We start from the raw sequence: 20,978 nt of genomic DNA on the forward strand, positions 1-20,978 counted from the left end.
CCTGGGGAAAAGGGGCCACCAGACACCACATCATCAGGCTGCAGCATCTGGTGACCATCTTTAAATCCATAAAAACATGGCATGCTGTTGTAGGAGACCGGGGAAAGCAAACATCTCTATGGGCTGAGGGGTAATAGCCCATATAGAAGAGGATTTTTAACTAATAACATTTTCTGGAATAACCTCATAGAATCACAGAACGGTTTGGGTTGGAAAGGTCCTTTAAAGATCATCTAGGCCCTGCCATGGGCAGGGACATCTTCCGCTAGATCAGGTTGCTCAGAACCTTGTCCAACCTGACCTTGAACACTTCCATTGATGGAGCATGTACAACTTTTCTGGGAAACATGTTTCAGTGCCTCACCATCCTCACCGTAAAATTTTTTTTCCTTATATCCAATCTAAATCTACCTTCTTTCAGTTTAAAAGCCTTGCTCCTTGTCCTATCACAATGAGCCCTGGTAAGAAGTCTCTCCATCTCCCTCCTTACCCCTTTTCAGTCCCATATATCTCCCTGTGGTTTTGTTTGGTGGGATTTTTTACCCCCGGAAGGAAATGTGATCGTTGTTTATTGCTAGACAATGATTTATTTTTAGTCTTGCAGTATACATATTTACTTATTGGGCTGAAAGTCATAACATGACACAGTTTGCTATTACAGTGGAGGCTCATGTTAGCATGATTAATTTTCAGCATTGAATAGTCCAGCGCTCAAGGCAGGTGCTCATATTTTTGAGATAGGTTGTCCATCTTTTATTATTAGCTAGTATTTCCTTGCTTAGCATTTATGCCTGTGAAAAGAGCTTTACTACAATACAAAGTTACTAAAAAAATTTTCAGCAAGAGGGAAATAAGCATCTAAATACAGCCTCTTTCAAATACAGTTTCAAATCTTCCCTGCTTGGAAAGGGGGGACCTCTGTAGTTAAGTAAGGAATGGCAGTGATCCCACTAGGGAAAAGGATACAGCAAGCGTCATTGGGAAAAGCTTTGCTTTCTCATGCACGTGGATCTGTGCCACCATCACCAGTATTTGTCCTCCAGCAATGCCTGGGCTCGCTAGGCATCCTGCCAGCAGAGGCAGAGAGATGGTCAACTCTGTTCTACAGACAAGATGCTGAGGAAGAACTGCAGACAGCAGCAGGGCGGCATACAGACCCCAACTTTCAATGCCCTGACATCGCCCGTCCTCTGGCTGATGCTGCATCTCCACTGGCTGTGGGAGCTCTAGCACTGGTCATCATTGCCTGGTCATCAGCACTAGCTTCCCTCTCATCTGGTAAGATTTAAGGATGAAAGCAGGCTGCCTCCCTCAGCTCACCCTTAAAAGGAAAGGAAACATTGCTGTGCAGCTTTAGTGGCCTTCGGGGTCTTCCCTTAGGAGAAACAAAGAGAGCTTTGCCACCAGTTCCCCGGAACAGGCTGCAACATCAATGTCTTTAAAAGCTGCAAGATATGAAAGATAATAAAACTGTCAAAGAAAACTTTAAAGTCCGGTGTGTGGGAGTAACACAGAGGGCACCAAGCAACACAAATAAATACATGGCTGCAAAGACTTTTTTTGCTGTACCACAAATTACACAGAACACTGTGGGCATGGGGAGAAGCCTTAAGGTTTCACTCTCAGCGGTGGTTTTCTGCTGCGGGTGATAAGTATGTCACATCAATTGTCATTTGGATCTTGTTTCCTCAAAGCATTTAAAACATGTTCCAAGTTACATTTCCAATTTATTTTACTGAACACCTCACCCCCCCCACCAGAATAAGTGATTTAACAGCAGTACCTCACATTTAGAAGCTCTAAGGATCACAGAAAACTTATGATTACAGAATGCTTACGCACTACAAGCAAATCCTCTGTTTCTGAACATTTAAATTAGCTTTTTTATCCAAAGCTGGGCACGAGAAAATCAGACTCATTTTTAAAATACTGAGCACTCAACAACTCCGATTTCTGAAAAACTGATAGGCTCTTAGATGCATTTGAAGATCAAGCTGTTTATTGCAGTGCTTACTCATTTCCAAAAACTTTGCCGTAAATGACTTGCCAGGAACAAAAAACATCATAGGATAGATGTAAACCAGGAGAAAGCCAGGGATGTGATTTCTGATTTTGTTCCCAATCACAGTAAGTTTATCCCTGCTCTCCGTGAATCTTAAAAGTTCCACCACTAGTACTGTGCCACCAGGCATGAATCCCAGGATTTTTGGAAGCCCTGGGAATGTAGCCTGTTAATACCATATCCTGAAGGATGGCAAAGAGGTTCTATATTGAAGATTTGTGCAGAACATTTGATTTCCTGGTTGTGCAGCCAGACAGAAAAGTAGGGAGAAAAATTAGCTGTCAATCAAACACAATGTATTGTGCAGCTTTGTAGGCATATCTCTCTGGATTGGAAGTCCTTTTGAAAAATAGTGTTTGATTTCAGCCAAACCAGCCAACTTAGCCCTGCTATGAAACGTCTCATGTTTGGCATCTGTGGGAAAAACAAAGAGCAGAGTAGGAGCATAGGTGTAAAAAGTGGGGCTGTGTTTGTTCCTTTTTACAGTGTAGTTTAGGCTTTTCGGGGTTCTTCCAAGGTAGAAGCAATCCAAGCTGAAAATTCCTTTCTTCTGCCTGATGGTGTGTGAACCTGTGTTCAGGAAAAGGCTGTAACTGGGAGATTTGTTTGGAATTGTAGGGGGTAGTGGGGGTGGTGGTAAAACAGTCCTTCCTGCTGAAGATGCCCAGGTAAATCCCTTCAGATCCCTCAGGAGCTGCAGGTCGCAGCTCTGTGCTGCTCCCCTGACACCACGCCCAGGGTGAGGCATGAGCTGCTGTCTCTTCCCAACAACCAACCTTCATTGTCCCAAAATGGGACCCCAGCAGCTGGTTGGTGCCGTACTGTGCAAATCCACTTGCATCACGTCATGAGAGCACAGGATTACTGCTATGTATGGTTGAGCTCCAAAAATCCAATTTGCCTGCCATGTTTCTGCTTAAAAGGGTAGGAAATTTCTACTGGATAGGAATTAAACTAAAAATAAAAGTGATATCCCCCACGCAAAATAGGAAAATTGTAGAAGTTAGATTTTTCCAGGATGAAAGTGTACTTATTCAAGTGCTTTACTGGGTACTTGTAGCAGAAGAATTCTCATTGATTAAAATGTAATTAAGCAGTGAGATAAACACACGCATGATAATTTTATCAGCCAACGTATAACTTCTTCAGGGATCAAGTCTGGTAAGGAATTAACTCTAGTTAGTGTGTATGTATTGCTGCTCTCTGTTGGGTGCTGTGAGAACTGCCCAGTTATGAATAAGTTGAACAGGACTGTTCAAGTGCGGGTAGGATGGATTGAAAAATAAAGGATTATTCCTGGCAAAGTGTTAAGTCTCCAGAAGTTTTAATTCTGTGCTTTTTAGAATGGATATTCCATTATTTAAACCAAAGCAAAACATCATTAGCATCTGAGCATTGTCAACATCCATTTTGGCACATTTCCAGTAATAATTTGGAGAAATGCAATTGCCTAAATGAAGATTTGGGGATCTCGTGAGGAGCTGGGGGATCTCACAAGGAGCTGAGGAGCTGGGATGGGAAAGGCTGAGCTGACAGCCTGGCAGCAAGAAAAGAAGAAATGAAAACCAAGTCCCACATGGTAACAGAGGGATTGTGCATGGGAACCAGAGCTTTGGAGTGGACATTTTCTCTGAGGCACATCTTCACTGCTTATTGGAGTTTGGACACCTACCTCATATACAAACCCCCTTCTCTTCGAAGAACTGCAGTTTGGGGAGGGAAGATGACTATGAAGGAATGGCTGAAACAATTTCTCATGGGGAAGACAGCCTCAAATGTATTTCAGATTGCTTTCTCCCAAAGGGTTGTTCTGGCCCCTTGTTCCAGCTAACAGTTTGTAGTCTCAGGCTTGTGTGAAAATGATGCTTGTACATCTTAATACAGCTCCCGAGTGACCACATCTTCTGCAAATGTTGCCCAGCCATTTTTGCAAAAGGCTAATGTATTTTTATGCACTTAATAGAAAGTATAAAAGTCAAGTACAGTCTTCCACAAATAAATTATTTTACAGAACAGCTTTTCTGAGAGCTGGGCCATTATTATGTAAGTGGTTTTTTTTCCAAAGGGTTTTCTAATTTGCATGCATACACTGTTTATTCTGGGCAGCTTAGTGAGCTGCCATCCCTGGGCAGCACACTACAACCACACTTCTATTCTTTTAGGCATCGCCCGTTCAATACTAAATCTTTACTAAGCAGATTTATCCGGAGATTACACTTCCCTTACAGTAAAATAAATGCAACTGCTGAATATGTTGGAGATTGCTAAGGCTGAAACAATGGATGCTGGATCTTTCTTTTCTCTCCTCCCTCTGTAGATCACCTTATTTTTTGTCAGATATTTATTTTTAACCCTAAAAATCTAAAATTGGATTCATACACTGAGAAGGCGGCTTTATGAAATAACCTTGTGGGCTAAAGTGATTCCGGCTTTATAGGGAGAAGGGCAAAGGAGTAGAACAATCCTAAAATAGCAGGCATCAAAGAGGGGAGTGTGAGAGGCTGTGAGCAACTTCCTCTCTAAGAACAAATTCAGGATACAGCTTTTTGGGAAAAAAAAACCCCAACATATCTGTTTGTCTGATGATTATTTTAGTGTAAATACAGCAGCATGTTTTACAACTGAGTGGGAGATTTGCATTAGAATTTATAGTCCTCCTTTATTCTCCTAAAGTAATGACATTAGGATTCCTACAAACCAGCTTGTCTATCTATGCATTAAGTATTTCTGCCTTCTTTTTGTCTTTGGTTTTATTTAATGTAATGCCCAGTTTTTGCTGGCAATATTTGTACAATGTTGAGTCATGGAGATGGTGCAAGGTCCAAGGGACAAGGTAGAGAGAAAAGCAGAGAGAGGAAGAGAGAAGAAAGAGAGGTGAAGGTCTGGAGGAGGTAGGAGCAGCGTGTGGGTTTCACCTACCTGTATAAGCTCAGAAAAAGATCCAGATAGACAGTGTGACTAAGAGGATCTTTTGGACAGAGTCCGCCCAGGGGTTTATGGTAGGTTAGCAATATCACTGTGCAAACCCACTTAATAATAGTTGTAACATCTGCAGTCGTGGACAAACACTGGAGAGAGTGGCAGCTGGTGGACTAGCCATCTGTTGAAGATGAGCTCTTCAGCAATTGTCCACCTTAGGTCAAGCTAAAATCGCTTCTTTCAGTTGTGGTGGCAAGTAGATTAGTGGGGTCCAGGCACCTTGCTCCTGTAAAACAAGACCCACAAGACCATGTAAACATTGAATGATCCAGATGCCTTTGCTTTCCCAAATGATACTCTGTGCCACTGACTTGAACAAGGGACATCTTTTGACGTTCACACAGAACTGAGCTTAACATTAAATGGGGCCATGATGGGCCTGTCAGAAGAAAGGGAGCACTAGGGTACCTCTTTAATGCTGTAAGGTAACAGAGGCTCCTATCAGTTGCAGTTTTAAATCCCACATTTTTGCTGTTTTCCTCACTGAGGGGAGACCTCAGTTCTTGCTGTCGGTGTTGTTTGGAGACAAGTTCTTTTCCTGCTCTGTTCCCCTTATCTCAGTGTTTGCATTTGTTGCCTAATCTGCTTATGGAAGGCTGCATATTTTTCCCCATGAAGCGCAGTCTGGTGCTAGCGTAGAGCATTAGTACCCAAACCATGTGCCCCCAAGAGCAGCTGGGGGGAAGGAAGACTCTACAGATCCAGTAAATGCCCACAGAGGAGGACAGTTAACCACTGAAAGAACTTCCAAGGGCATGTATGGGCTCTTTGCTATCTGAAACCATCAAAGCAAGATTACATAGCTTTCTAAGAGATGTCTCTGAGATCAGCAGCCTTCCATCCATAACAGGCAGGTATCTTTGTCATAAAAGGCATGACATTGCTTATGCCCTAGTAAATAAAAAAACAGACCTGAGGCTATGAGGAGAGCAAGATGTATTGTTTCTCTCAGAGTCTGACTTGCTGTTGTGTAGCCCAAGGACAAGGGAAGCTGGGTACTGCTGCTGTGGGCATGAGATGCTGAACTGCTGTTGCTCTTGGGAGTTTTAGACAAGGCTTTTAGCAGTCTGCTTCAGCTTTGAAATCTAAGGATCAATAACTGAGTCCATTAAAACCAATAGGAGTTTTGCTTTGGATTTGGCAGGAGCCAGCATTTCACCCTTTGACATCTGTCCCTGTCTCTGGCTTTCCTATGGACTTCTGAGGAGCATGAAGAAGAGTCTGTGCTCTTTTGTTAGACAACATGACCAGTGAGTGCTGATACCCACAAGATGGACTGGTTCCTGTTTGGCTCAAAGCCCTTCATGCTGCACAGACACCTTCACCACTGTGCCAGTGAGTACGGGGCAGGTGTAAACCCTCTCTGAGGAGTGGGACCAAAATGGTCCTTGCTGGCTTGGCTTCACCATCCTGCAGAGCAAAAGCACTTGCACAATATGCCATACTTTCAACCATCACGGAATATTTACTAGTCTTGTATGCAGCACAATTCTTTTATCCAGACATTGTCACATCTTTGACCTTCCTGTTTGGTAGACTTGCTCCCTATGAAGAGAGCTTGGTGGCTTTGTTTCAGCACCTGTCAAATAGGGGATTGCTTCTGCTAACGACGACGACGTGTGCTGTTGCTTTCTGTTTACAAATACAGCCCTTTCTTCTGGAGGCTGTGTACTGCACAGCCCTGGGGTCATGCTTTCTGGGAAGCCAGCTGGATTGTCCGTTACTCACTCTCAAGGAAATCGACTCAGCTTGAGTTCGTGTTTCTCAGAGCCAGGGCACAATGCTTCTAATGAGACAGAGATTAAACAAAGCTTATATTTTTCCCTATGCAGACTGTGACATTTGTGTTTCCTAGTGCAGTGTCTTACCCTTCCCTGGAACATGTTCAAGACTCTGCAGTTATTTATTTTAACAAAGGAGTGTTTGGAAGGATAGACAGGAGGGAAGGCAAACAGGTTACTATTAAAGGTGTTGCAAGAGAAAGTTTGCGGGTTAGGTAGGACTGGTGTAAGTACAACATGAAAACCTATTAATCCCGAGTAGAATGTGATTCTTGAGGAAATAAATAAAAAAGAAAAAAAGAAACTGGGACACAAAGACTTGCCAAGAAACGATGATGAAGTATTTAGACTCAAACTTACACCACTTGTCTAATCAGGTCTTAATTTCTAGATGTCCCAGTTCTCTTGTCTGAAAAAACAAGACTTTTTTGGAGGTGGATTTGAAACAAAGTCCTATTTCAGACAACCAAAGGATGTGAAAAACTGGGGGGTTTGTCCAGCCTAACAACACAGCCTGAGGGCAGAGCAAGCTCTGACCGAATAAGAGGGGAAGGGAACTTCATATCCATGCCACCTACCCAGTGCAGGGAGGCTGGCCTCCCTACCTTGCCGTTGGGAGGCTGGAGTTAGCTGAACCTGCATTTATAGCCTCTAGATACGAGTGTGTAAGTATGACCATTTATTGTGCTAGTAATGGAAATAACTACCAGTAATAAATCTTCTATATGTGCCATGTTAGAAAGCACTCAAGTCAACAAATAAACATTAAGAATTGACCCTGAAGTGAGGAGCTGTGAAGATGTACTCTGCATGTCTATTGCCCTGTGGGAATAAGGGAATTGTGCATATCCACGAGCTGATGCTTGGTTGAGCTTGCAAAGCTTGTGAGAGTCCTCTGTTGTGATCAAAGATTCAGCTCATCTAAGGGTCAAGCCATGGGCCCTCGAGTATTTTCAGCTGTGCCCTTCTTCCCACAGGCACAGCTTGTCCTCCCTCTCATTTGCCTGACACGTTCACAGCAGTTAGGATTGTCTGTGTGTTGGTTGCCCTTTGTGACTCCTGAAGCATCACCATTTTCATGGGACCCACACACACATCTGTGCATCTTTATCTGTGTTAAAAATGATGTTACTGCAAAGAAAATTCCCAAATCCAACCCACCCAACCCACAACAGTCATGCATCTGCCTCAGGGATGCACACTGGAGTCCTTCTGTCATGGCCCAGTTGGAGATTACATGCAGTTCCGTCTAGCATGCGGCCAGCTTCATTCTGCCTGGACTAAATTCCTCAGTACGTGAAGCAAGGAGTTCATATTACTATTTTAACTAGTATAACATGTGAAAATGATCCTGTATCCCTGCTCAGTGATGCAATAGGACACTAACGCAGCTACAGGTTTTTAGACTTCTTTTGGGATGTGCATGGCATTGAGGATATTTGTCTGCCTCAACCTGGGCAACACTGAGCCTGGTCTTAAGGAGAACAAGCTCTCCTGGGCATGGGTGAAAAAGAGTCCAATACTGCCAGGGTAAAGAAGTGCCCAATGAGAACATGTGCTTACAGGGTCAGGGGTAGGGTCACTATCTGCAGGCAGGAGGCAGAGGCAGGTCTCTCAGGCAGCCCTGGAAAGCATCCTATATACCAGACTGTTGTCAGAGTGTGGCTTTCTAAATCCTGGGGTTTGTGGATCTTTCACTTTACATAAAACAATTAATTCTTCTTTGGGCCAGTAACAGCTATATTGTACTAGGGGTTTTGAGTCTCAGGGCTGGTGGATGAGATGTCCAGTGTCTGCCTCAATAAATGTGTACTCATTTTATAATACTAGAACTCCTTCAGCAGCAGACACAAAGTGAGCCCTATCCTTGCACATCATATAGTTTGCACTCTGTAGTGATGGAAGACTTGAATCTAAGGGAATCTAAACCAGATCTCTAGTGTTTGATGTTGCACCTGTACTAATGAGTAAATAAAGCAGTCCAAACCCTGCTTTCTCATTATGATGCCAACATCATGGCCTAGCTTGCTTCCATGAAAATGCCTCTTCCAGATAAGGAGCTGCTTTCTGTGCTGGGAAAAACTATACTGGAGACTGTGCTGAGTCCTGCAGGATGGACAAGGGCTGTGTGAAGTACCAGGGCCATGGCCCAGCCCTCTTCCTGCTCACCTTACTGGTATAGGTACAGTCTGGTTGTGCACTGCTACTCTGTGCATCTTTCTTTTTGCCAGAAAGAAAGGACTGACCAGGCTTAGGTGTCTAATTCTGGCAGAAGGGAAGTGACTTTCTCTTGCAGAGGCAGAGTCAAATCTTTGCTCCTCTGCTTAGCCTTAGTGGATAATTTGGGCAGTTCTCCTGTATCTTCCGTAAATCTCTTTTTAACGGCCTCTCTCACCATGAATCACAACCTTCAGTGAACTGTAAAATCTAAGCCTTACCACAAGGACCGTGGGTAGTACCAAGATAAATCCCAGTTGTGAATCAAAGTCCCTGGTGTTTCACATTTCCTATGAAATGCCAAACTTTGTGCACTTTCCATAGGAGGCAGCTGAAGTATAAACACAGGGATGTCTGACTTCCAGCAGCCACCCTCAGCCCAAGTCAGGGATAATAGCTTCTCCTTTGCATCTTTTCTGGCAGCTTGAGAGTCAGTCCAAACATTTCTCTCTCCTGCTCACCAGTCCTGGTGGTCCAGAGCAAAGACCTCAATGCTTTCCCCTTCATTTCACATGCCATATGCACTCAGTAGGCTCCATCACTACACTCTTCATTGTCAAGTGACAGGTTGCTGGCAGTGGTATGTACACTTGATGCATAACAGCACCCCTGCACTCCTTCTTCCTTTCCTATCTCCGTTAAACAGATCATGTGTTAAGACTGGAGTTATGAGAACAATCCCAGCAGGCCAGAGCTAAGCTCCTGAGTTCATAGCCCCCATCATTTCGCATTATTTCTAGTTCCTCTGTGTGGCTTCCCACATTCAGAGCAAGTGTTTTAAGAGCTAGTTGCTTTGCTTATGGCATCAATCCTTATCATCTGGCTCTGAGCAGGACCATATTTGCACTTGGGCTTTATCTAATAAGAGGTTGAAAGTCATTCTGAGGCATGGAGCACCCTCAGTTTCTGCTGTGTGCTTCATAGCCCTTCCTTCCTTTTTCACTTGGGAGTGGGCCAGAGAACCCTGCTCTTGGCTTTTGTGGTGGTGGTGTTTAGGGACCTGCTGGAGCTGGGACACTCCACCTAAGCAGGCTCATGAAGGAGACAGCCTCCACACAGGGCCTGCACAGATCTGGGCTGCAGCCTGCCCTACCCACTGCCTTTGCCCAGCCCCGCAAGCATGAGGGAGCCGCGGAGAGCAGCCCCAGGCAGACACCTGTGCTGGGTTTGGCTGGGATAGTTATCTTCATAATAGCTGATATGGGGCTGTGTTTTGGATTTGTGCTGAAAACAGTGCTGATAATACAGAGATTTTTTGTTATTGCTGAGCAGCGCGTACACAGAGCCAAGGCTTTTGCTGCCTCTCACCCTATCCCACCAGCGAGAAGCTGGGAGAGGAGAGAGCTGGGACAGCTGACCCCAACTGATGAAAGGGGTATTCCATGTCACATGATGTCATGCTCAGCACATAAACCTGGGGGAAGAAGAAGGAAGGGGGGGATGTTTGAAGTTACAGTGTTTGCCTTCCCAAGTAACCATTACGTGTGACGGAGCCCTGCTTTCCTGGGGATGGGTAAGCATCTGCCTGCTGGTGGGGAGCAGTAAATTAATTCCTTGTTTTGTTTAGCTTGCGTGTGCAGCTTTTGCTTTACCTCTTTAACTGTCTTTATCTCAACCTACAAGTTTTCTCACTTTTACCCTCCCGATTCTCTCCCCCATCCCACTGTGCAGGGGGTGAGCGAGCGGCTGTGTGGGGCTTAGTTACCAGCTGGGGTTAAACCATGACAAGACCCCACCAGCACTTTGGGGCAAATCCAGCCTAGTTCACCAGTCCGCCAGGGTCTGCAAGACAGCTAGCAGGGACAAGGAGGAGTGCACTCAGGACACAGGAGAGCAGAGGTGCTGTGACTACACAGCTCTTCCCCTGGGGACAAGCAGAGCAGGGGATACCAGCCCTTTGCAAACATGGTTACTACTGCCCACCAGCAAAAACACAAGGATGAGCTTGGCATCTGTCCCTGCCAGGGTAGAAGACAAACTCCACACATGCAATTACCTTATGTCTGTGCTCCACCAAGAACAGTGGTTAAAATGGAGCACATGTTTGAATGCTTCACTGAGTCAGGGTCCAAATTCACTTGAACAGTGGTAGGGGGGGTATACAGTTTAACTGAAGACAGGCTGGAGGTGCAGAGGGTTAGTTATTTATTTCCAGATCTGGAACCTGTAAGCAATGTAGCGCACGTGCTGGCCACACTGATGACCCCAAACGGCTGTGCATAGCCTTTCCCTGCTGTCTGCAGGGAGTTTCACTAGTGCTGCCGTGGCACAGCGTTCTGCTGGCTGTTGTTATGCCAGCAATACTGTCACAGGGCCGCTGCTAGCTTGGGAGATGTGATCCAAACTGTGTGACCAAATGCCTTTGCAGGAATGGCGAAGTACTAACCCAGCTGTTTTGTGCCCCTATAATCAACCAATTAAGGTCTGGTGGCCAGGCCAAAGAATTTTGACCTCCTGGGCTCTGCTTCTTGATCTAGAAGTGATATAGAAAGTGCTTCTGCTCCAACAGAAACCAAGTTACACTCTTCATTTTAGTGGGCTTGCAGCAGGCAATTTAAGCTCCATCAGTTAAGCCTGCCGTTGCTGAGTTGCAACTTCTTGTTTGTTTTGGGACACTGCCTAGGAACATCATGTATTAATTAAAGTACTGCTGTGCTAGGTACTGTAGAAATACAGAACAAAATAGAGACCCGGGTACATCTAACTTGCAAAATGTTAGGCTGGTTCTACTCAGTGATGAAGACACAGCACTGTTTGCTTTAACTCTTGCGTGACACCTGTTTGGATTGTAGCATGCCCTGAAATCATAGAATCATAGAATTACTTAGTTTGGAGAAGGCCTCTCAGATTATATAGTCCAAACATTAACCTAGCACTGCCGAATCTACCACTAAGCCATGTCCCTAACTGCCATATCCACATGTCTTTTTTCCAGGGATGGTGACTCAACTGCTTCCCTGGGCAGCTGGTTCCAATGCTTGACCACCCTTTCGGTGATGACATTTTTCCTCATATCCCATCTAAACCTCCCCTGGCACAACTTGAGCCCACTTCCTCTTGTTCTATTGCTTGTTACTTGGGAGAAGAGACCTACCCACACCTTGCTACCCACTCCTTTCAGATAGTTGTAGAGACCGATAAAGTCTTCCCTGAGCTTCCTTTTCTCCAGGCTAAACAATTCCAGTTCCCTCAGCTGCTCCTCATAGACTTGTGCTCTAGATCCTTGCCCTTCTCTGGACACACTCCAGCACCTCAGTGTCTGAGGGGTGAGTCTTTTCCAGCACACATTAGGCAGCCACCATGTATCATCACCAGTGCATTCTAGCTGGGACAGATCGCTTCAATGCTCACTGTAGGACTTGCGTTAGGCAGGTTAGCCTGCCCTCGTGGTGTTGGCATGCAGCAGGCATGGCAGTAATGACCAGAGAGGTGGCCATGCTCTCTCTCTTATTTCTAAACAGAGTTTCTACCTGTTGGAGGAGTAGGGGTGGATGAGGATGCATTTGTGACCATCTTGTGGCCTGGGTATAAGAGAAACGGAGGAGAGGGGCAACATGGAATGTTACTGCTTTATGGACTGAAAAGCTCCCCAACAAGCTTCTGTGAGATGTTAAATCAGCAGGAACATATAAGTGAATGAAATAGGGCTGTTTTCTAAAAAAATCTTGACTGCATTCAACAAGAATGCAGGCTGAAGCTTTCATTTTCTTAAATCTTTATTAGTATTTGCAGCCCTTGAAGCTGCAGATGCCCACACAGTGAATAAGCACAAAACACGCCTAGGGCAGAGACAGAGGGAGGGAAAGGAGAGAAAGCATTGCTCCACATTCACACTTCCCAGGTGCTAGGGAACCAACCAGTGCCAGATGGTGATTCTGTGCCACCTTAAGGGGAGGTTGCAGCTGATGCACAAATCTCTCTAGCCCCAGTGATCCTAGTGATCCAGTGATCAGGACTGTCTGGAGGATGTAGAGGTCTCAGTCCTATCTCTTCTCACCATAGAAATACCTGACAGTACCATAGAATGAATGCCATCTCTGTGGCAGAGAGATCCTGCAAACTGGGGGCATTTTCATGTGACAAGTACCACTCAGTTATGATCCTTGCAGGTGATGTGAGAGCAGGATGGAGAGCCGGGCCACCATTTGTTGTGTCCCCCCATTATCTGAGTAGCAATAATGCCAGGGACACCAGCCAGGGAGCTTTACGCCATCCTGACCTGCTGTTCAGGGAACCATTACAGTTGCTACTGCAGTGTTTTGCTTTTAGTAGAGAGCATATTTATGGAAAAAGCAGCTGGAGCACATTCTAGATTTCTTTTTTAAGATGAAGATACCCCATGCTCAGTGCCTGCAGTGACTGCAGACCTGCTGGTGACACAGAAAGCACTGCCACAGCTGGAGGCTGCTGCTCTGTGTGGGTTGAAGCAATTCAGAGCACAGCAGCTTGTTGGTACCCCTCCCAGTGAGTACCCAGGTGTGGGTGTGGGCTGCTGTCTGATAGCCATGTGTGACTGCTTGGGCTGGGAAAAGTAATTATAAGACAGTCTGTGTCCTTGTGGAAGCAGTCATCATTTTAGGAGAAAGCCACAAGAGGTGAGGATGCTGGTCCCAGCTCTTTTCTTAAGGCTGCAGGTTTTTTCTACCTAGATCCTGATGACCTAGTTCTGAGCAAGTGCCTTTTACATTGTGGGTGTGCTCCAGATTCTTTTCTCTGACATTCACAGAATCACGTAATGGTTTGGGTTGGAAAGGACCTTTAAAGACCATCTAGTTCAACTCCCCTGCCAGGGACAAGGACACCTTCAACTAGAACAGGTTGTTTAAAGCCCCATCCAGCCTGGCCTTGATCATTCCAGGGATAGGACATCATTCACAACTTCTCTGGGCAGCCTATTCCACTGTCTCACCACCCTCTTTAATTTAATTAAATTAAAGCTTAATGGCACAAAAAGAAAGAAATATTTAAAGTCCAGGCAAGTGCCTCTTCTTCTCTCTCCCTCTCTCCCTTGCTGTCCTGCTTGAAAAGCAAGAAGGCTTTTGGGCATCCTCACTGGGGCTGCCTCTGTGGGGTGCCTGGCTTCCCAGCTGTTGAGACACCTCTTGAGGCCCAGGATTTCTACCCTGCTGAATGACAGCAAAAAAATGGAGCCGGTGTCATGGGGACAGGGTGGTCTGTCTGGGGCCAGGTCCTTCCTCAGCAGGCTGTGGGCTGGTGGGGCCAGTTTTCCTCAGTGGGGCTCAGGCAGCCCCCAGGAGCCTGGAGGAATGGCTGGAATTTGTTATGCCCTGTTGGCAGCCCCCATGGGTCTTGCCGACAAGAAATGCCCTTGCTTTGTCTATCTGCTGGGTGGTTTTGAACAATTGGTAGGAAATGGGCAGAATAAATAGTGCTGCTTGACCTCTGGCCTTTCCCCTTTTGTCCACAGAAGTTCAAGAAATTCCAGGGACTGGGAGCCAAACATCTGTGTTTCCCCTCAGGAGGTGCCAAACACTGTGTTCCCCCCATGAATCAGGCAAGTTATATTTAGAAAATGAGATTCAGAAACCACCGGTGAGTGGGTGAGTACATCTGAGCTGTTGCTCTCCTGGCAGAAAGTTTGCGTAAGCTTGGGCGCATATTTTTATCTTCATCCACATGCACTGGATCCTACACACACAAACACGAACTGACAGGCACTCTACTTTGTACGTCTGGGCTTGTTTTGTCGATGCTGATAATTTTTTAAAAAACAGGGATTTGAGGACTGTGGGCCAGGTTTCCAAGCTGAAATGTAGGCACCCTGTGTCATGTGGGACATCCCAGGGGAGCCAAAATGTCTGCAGTGGTTAGGAGAAGAACAGAGAGTTTGCAGCAGTAAGGGAACAAAGGCCAAAGGGCATCTTAAATAGCACTGGGCACTGCTGGTTGGGCAACTGCATTGAGCCTAATGCCACTTTTTCCTCTGCATGCATGGGCTTCACAACCCGCTTGCATCTGAACTTCTGAGGGGTCCTCAGTGGTGGACTGAGACCTTCCTCTGGGCTGAGAATAACTAACCCACCTGGTCTGTTCAAGCAGGAGACTTTCCTCCAGGCTCGCTGCCTGCAGAGACAGTAGATTCAACCTTCCAGCAGCCTTTAGGGGACGGCAGTGGGTGACCTGGGTGGGTCCTGTGTCTTTTCCAAAGAATGCAATAAAGGGTGAATCTAGCACGTACCTGGAGCCTCGTCTCTGCAGCAGTTGCCTTGGTAGCTTGAACAGAGCATTTCCAGCATCAAAACTCAGAGCAGGGCCAGAAAATTACTTTTTTTTCAGGACCACTTTGTGTTCCTACTCTCAACTATGTGAAAACATTGCATGTCAAGAGGGCTGCTTCTCTTACCGCCAACAACACCTAAACTGATAACAGCATTGGAGAAGGACACCAGCATGCAGTTTGAGGTTGGATTTTGACGTATCTGAGGTGGGGAGCCTTGTGTAGACTTCCGCCTGCTTCTGCAGAACAAGGTCTTGTCTTAATTGCATCAGCTGCCAACAGTATCTGTCGTGTTTTCAGCCTAGGACCTTGTTTTCCCTGCCAGCAGAGATGTGAGAACTCAGAGATGGTGGCAGCGCTGACAGCAGAAAAAATGTACCACCTCTTCCTCCTGAGAGGCTGAAGGCCAAAGAAGTGGGAAAGTCCAGAAGGAGCTCACAGAGCAAAGAACTGCAAAGGTTCCAAAACCTTTGGAATGGCTTGTTCCTCATGGAATTGCATGTGCTGAGACCAAGTGCATGGAGTTAGGCACCTCTTGGGTGAACAGCTTGGACTCACATTGCATAATGGCTGGAGAAAGGAGAAGCCTGGAGTTAAATAAAAGCTTCAGAGAAATTCTGTCTTATCACAGTTCATTTCCCAGGCTGTAAAAATAGGAAAATTCCCTGTTCTGTTATGGACCAGGCTTAGTAATGTCTGAGAGAAGCTACTGGGAGAAATGCTTCATGGATACTGGCAAATGAAAAATAATAATAAGATTAGTTACAGCAATCTGTTGTTTAGACACACCAATTCATCCTTCTGCCCTTTGGAGGGCAGATGGGAAAACAGAGTACTTGAGGTCTCCTGATGGCTTACTGGGGACAGTTTGTGTCCAGGATATTGCCAAATTCCAGCAGAATTTCTCCTGCAGAGCCCAGGAACTCCTCGTGACAAACAAGATCCCTACCAATTTGTCTTTTGTCCACTCTTGCATGTGTTTTGGATCCTGATGATACATGTGGGATGACTGTAAGGTGGTTGTTACAAACTGTTCCCTGAGACATTTCACTATGACACTCAGGACAGGATATACAATACCATTAAAATAACTTGTTACGGAGTTGCTTATGCTGATCCATTGCCAACTTGTTTAGCAATACCTCCCTGTGCACTCTCAATTTGCCATAAACAGGCACTCCTGCAGCAGAGTGCATCTGGAATCTCAAGTATATTTTTGCAAGCCATAAAGAAAAGCTGTGTGTCTCCGTAGCAGATTATAATATTTTGATATTTCCCAGATCGCTTGTGCTCTCATGCTTTAACACTGCCCAGAGTCTTTCAGAAGAACACTCATCACACACGTGCCCTAAATAATGTAAGCTCTGTGCTTGTGGTATTTATAGCCACACAAACTTGCCCATTTCTGCCTGTGTTGTTTAAAAAAAAAATCTTGAGTGATGGCATTTTTCATCTTTAGTGTATTTTTCTTCAGTTCTGAACACTGCACAGATTTGTAATTGCTGCTATTATTGCTGCTGGTTGCCTTATTAAGCCTGCAAAGTGCACTCAGATTTAAAGGTAGAATTCTAATTACAGCACAGGCCTGGGGAGAAAGGGCACCTTTTGGAGGTAAAAAGCACTTACATGAAGACCAGTACGCTTCCCAGAGAAGAGGCAGTGCCTATTGCAGTCACTTCCATTTCACAGAACTGATGCTGTTTTAAGTTCTTGTATCTGAGCATCCCTCTCTGAAGCTCAGGAAAGGATGCATGACATCTTGTGCTGCTGTTCATGTGGGATCACAATGGCTATTCATAGCAGGGAATTGTTTCAGGGGTCATCCAGCTCCCCTCTAATGGCTGCAATGAATCAAGCTGCCTGCAGCCATCAGATAATCCCACGGAAGAATTCAAAATAGGCTTATCTCCAAAATACAGTGAGAAAATAGGAGTATGTGAGTGTCATTGTAAGTGGTTTGCTGGAGTGACAGAAGTGTGCAAACTCTTTGCATTGTTGTGTAACATTGCTCTGCACATGTTGTTCTCCTCCTTCCGCTTCTGCAAATCAACCATTTAATGTAATTATAGCTGCTATTGGCAGAAGGCTCTAATAGCACTAGCAAGCTTCTGAAGAAAACTGCTGCTGAGGCAGGAGAGCTTTCAGCTCAGAGACATTTAGAAAGAGATTAAGAGGACGCTCATCTTTCAGCCATATGCAGTCCAGTGATAAATGATCTTACTGTCCCCTTGATGGTGTTTGCCTCTAAATTATAAATAACGAATATACCTTTGTAAGGAACCGTGTTATCACTGTCTCTGGTCACATTCTGTCCATATTTGGGATCCCAGAGACTGAATCCAGAGCATCATTTACAAGGTTATGGAAACTAGACTCACATGGACGCCCATTTATGTGGGAGCTTCCTTAGGACAGGTACTCAACTGATGTCAGAACTCAGATCCAACCAGAAGATGCGCATGTATGTCTATGAATGTATTCACTTATTATGTACATATATCTGACTACTCTCTGTAAAGAAATTCTAGGATGTCTAGCAAAATTGTTGCTTCGGTTGGTTTTTACCTATTGCTGCATGCAAGAGAGACAGGGTTACCGCCTGGGTTTAGGTGGCTTTCAAGGGAATTTAACTTGGATATTGTTACTGATTGTCCCAACTGACTGCAGGGAGCCGTGGGCTGGCAGTCCTGGGCAGCAGATGGTCTTAATTCTCTTGAATTTACTGCTTGATTCCTCTGGCTCTCTCCTGCAATAGTTATCGGTGACAACACAAGTGTTGGGGATAGGGTTTGGCACGAAACCTGAGCAAAACCTTTGGATTCCCTAAATCACAACAAACTAACCCCCTGGCTCAGCGGCAGGAGAGTTGTGCACCTTTGCCTAGCACAGGTACTCTCCGCGCATGCTGAGCGAGGGCAGTGGAACCGTGCTGGAGGATTTACTGCCTCCTATCCCAGAGGGTAGCAGTGGCCATTCTCTGCCCATCCTCACTGTACCTTACACTATTGGTAGGCCAGGCAGCGGTATGAAGCTCAAGCAGGAGAGCGTGATTCACATTATGAACCTGTAAAGGGGAAACTGCTGCCTGACTCGTGTGCCAACTCTTTTCATAAAACCACCTTCAAAACCAAAGGGGAGTGGAAATGTATTTCTGAATTTTATAAAAAAAGAAAGAGGAAGTATTATCTTAATTTATCCTGCAGGGTTTGCTCTTCAGTGACAAACCATGATAGATTAAGTTACAGAAAGCAGCATTTTCATGGTGCCATGCCCATGGCCACTCAGAGGATAGAGGAGCTTGCAACTGAATGCAGCAAGGACACAGTTAAGACTTGGGGCTTCTTCTGCTGGGTGCTGTACAAACACAGAGCAAAACCAGGGCTCTGCTCTAGAGAGAGGCAAACAGTAGAAGGAAGAAAGGATTAATCTCACCCTTGAACATGTGGGCACCAAAAGCACAGTACAAGGAATAGGAGTTAAACAATTAACCCAGCACCTGGTTTAGCTCCTGCCAAAGAAAGGATGCTGTGTTAATGGGACATTTAGCCTGACTGGTCTGATATTTTGGGTTTATTTTCAACATCACCCAGAAAGTCTGAGGCAGTGCCAGCAACTGAACTGAGATATTTTCAGCCTCAGCACAGAGCACTCACCAGAAGACAACACGAGCATGTATTATGATGATGGTATGTTTCTCATCCCTACAATTCCTCAAGAAACTTCAGAAATTTCAGGAAGTTTTTCAGCACATTTAGAAAATGTTCATAGACTCGGGATAATTCAGATCAGCCTCCCACCCTTGTCTAAAGCAGGGCTGAAAGCCTTAAGCATCAGGGTCTAAGCCTGGAGCGTCCCCTCAAACACTGCTGTTGCAGGGCCTCCTTCACACCTGGTCAAGTTGCCCTGTCTGTTCCCAGTGGCTTAAAATCTACCAGTATCTGGCCTTTTATTAGCATTACTTCTGTCAAATCTGATCATACAGCACTTTAAAAGGCTTGACCCACCCTGCTTAAGCCCTTATATCTCTCTGGACTGTGGTTTCATCTTTTTCCCCTAAGAGCAGGTGGTTTCTGTTGTTATTGTCCCCATGCTGGACCAGGGAGCCTGACGTGGCACAGCACCATGTGCTGGGCTCGGGGCTGACTGTCAGGATGCGCAGTCACGTTGCCAGAGCAAAGCATGCTCAGAAACCCTGGCAGGCATTTTGGTGGCTGAGCAAGCAAAGCAGCCCCCTGACACTGTGCAGGAATGCCCCCTGCTTTGTGGGATTTACACAAGGATAATCTGAGCTGACAAGCTGAGATCCTAACCTCAGGGGCATTTCTGCCATCCATTTGGGTTCAAGCGACAGCTAACTCTGTTTAGATAAAGCAGGTATGAGCTTCCTTCCTTGTGCTTTGCTGTTTCATGCCTGTGTTTGTGGGTTTCCCTTTTCAGGTTTCTGAATAGCAGTGAGCTGACAGGCTCTTTAGCCCAGAAACCAGTCCGATGCAGACAGCACCCTGGCAAGTCCCTTCATGCCCCTTGCCCCTTCTCCAGCACCCTCAGCTGACACCCGGGGTTGTCACAAAGGGCTCTGCATTTTCATGCTTTTCCTGCTGGGTCTGAGACGTGCCAGCTGTGGTAGTTATTTTATTGTTGCGGTTACCTGGAGAAGGGCTATTTTGACACATGACTGCTCATGCTGTGCTTATTTGAAATGTTTGCCTGAGTGCCTCACACTGGGCTTGACTTTGAAGGAATTTTTATTTGAGAAACTTTGCATTATTCCAAGATTTCACTCTTTGTTATGCCTTATACGCCAAATTACAGCACAAAAAGTGCAAAGAGGAGACTTTGCGGTAGCCCTTACAGATTGGTCAGGGATCTAAGAAGGCCGATTGCCCCTTCCCAGCCATGGGAGAAGCCATCGTGGGACATTAAGGTCCTTCCAAGGGAGCCCACAGCACTACCAGCTCCCAGACATCCCAGAGCATAAACCACACCATGGCATTAGTGAGAGCAGTATAAATCTGGCATAAATCAAAGTGCTTTGACACCTTTTCCCATTGTGTACATAAACACCACACTCAAGTGAATTAGTGAAATCAAAGCAGCATGATGAGAGAGGTCAATTCAGGTTACACGCATATGTCACTAGCAGCAGAATCTGTCTATTGACATTAAAAACTAAAACAAAAATCAATTTGCAATTTTTCTGAAATATTTAAGCCTTGGATAAATAACTGTCTCAAGATCATTCAGATGTGGTTTTGCTACAGCACCATAAGCATTTAAAAAATCAGTTTATCTCTGTGAGCATCTGTATCTAGTGAAAGATGGTCGTAACTGCACGTTGGGACAAGTACACAGAAGGAGACTGGTGGAAATCCTGTACAGGAAGTGTTCAGCAGTTAAAAATGTGACTGGAAAATAATAGTAATGTTAAGCAAAAACAAATTTATACTCACCCATGGTGTTCAGTAGCTTCATTTTTTTAACTTCCTCCTGCTGAGAAACAAGTGTCATACCAAACACTCTAATTAAGAAAACCTTGTTTTCTTGGATACTCAGCAAAAAAGAGGAAACTTGGTTTGTTTTGTCATACTTTGCAACATGCAGTGAAACACACTGCCCTGCACATTCCCCTGATCTTTGCGTAGTTGATGTAAAAGACATTTATCACTTAACAAGGGCATGAAAATATTGGTGTCATTAATTG

General features: G+C 45.3%; 1 long non-coding RNA gene across 2 annotated transcripts; it reads right to left on the minus strand.

Moving 5' to 3' along the window:
• Positions 1–618: 618 nt before the first annotated feature.
• On the minus strand, positions 619–20,792 carry LOC130151973 (uncharacterized). Of its 2 annotated transcripts, none has more exons than XR_008822828.1 (3): positions 20,728–20,792; positions 4,982–5,267; positions 619–1,445 (listed from the first exon to the last, which is right to left on the minus strand). It is a non-coding gene; the product is annotated as an uncharacterized LOC130151973 (long non-coding RNA). The 2 variants fall into 2 exon arrangements; XR_008822827.1 differs by lacking the exon at positions 20,728–20,792 and adding an exon at positions 15,239–15,460.
• Positions 20,793–20,978: the final 186 nt, after the last annotated feature.

This window comes from Falco biarmicus, chromosome 6 (assembly GCF_023638135.1).
Source record: "Falco biarmicus isolate bFalBia1 chromosome 6, bFalBia1.pri, whole genome shotgun sequence".
NCBI lineage: Eukaryota > Metazoa > Chordata > Aves > Falconiformes > Falconidae > Falco > Falco biarmicus.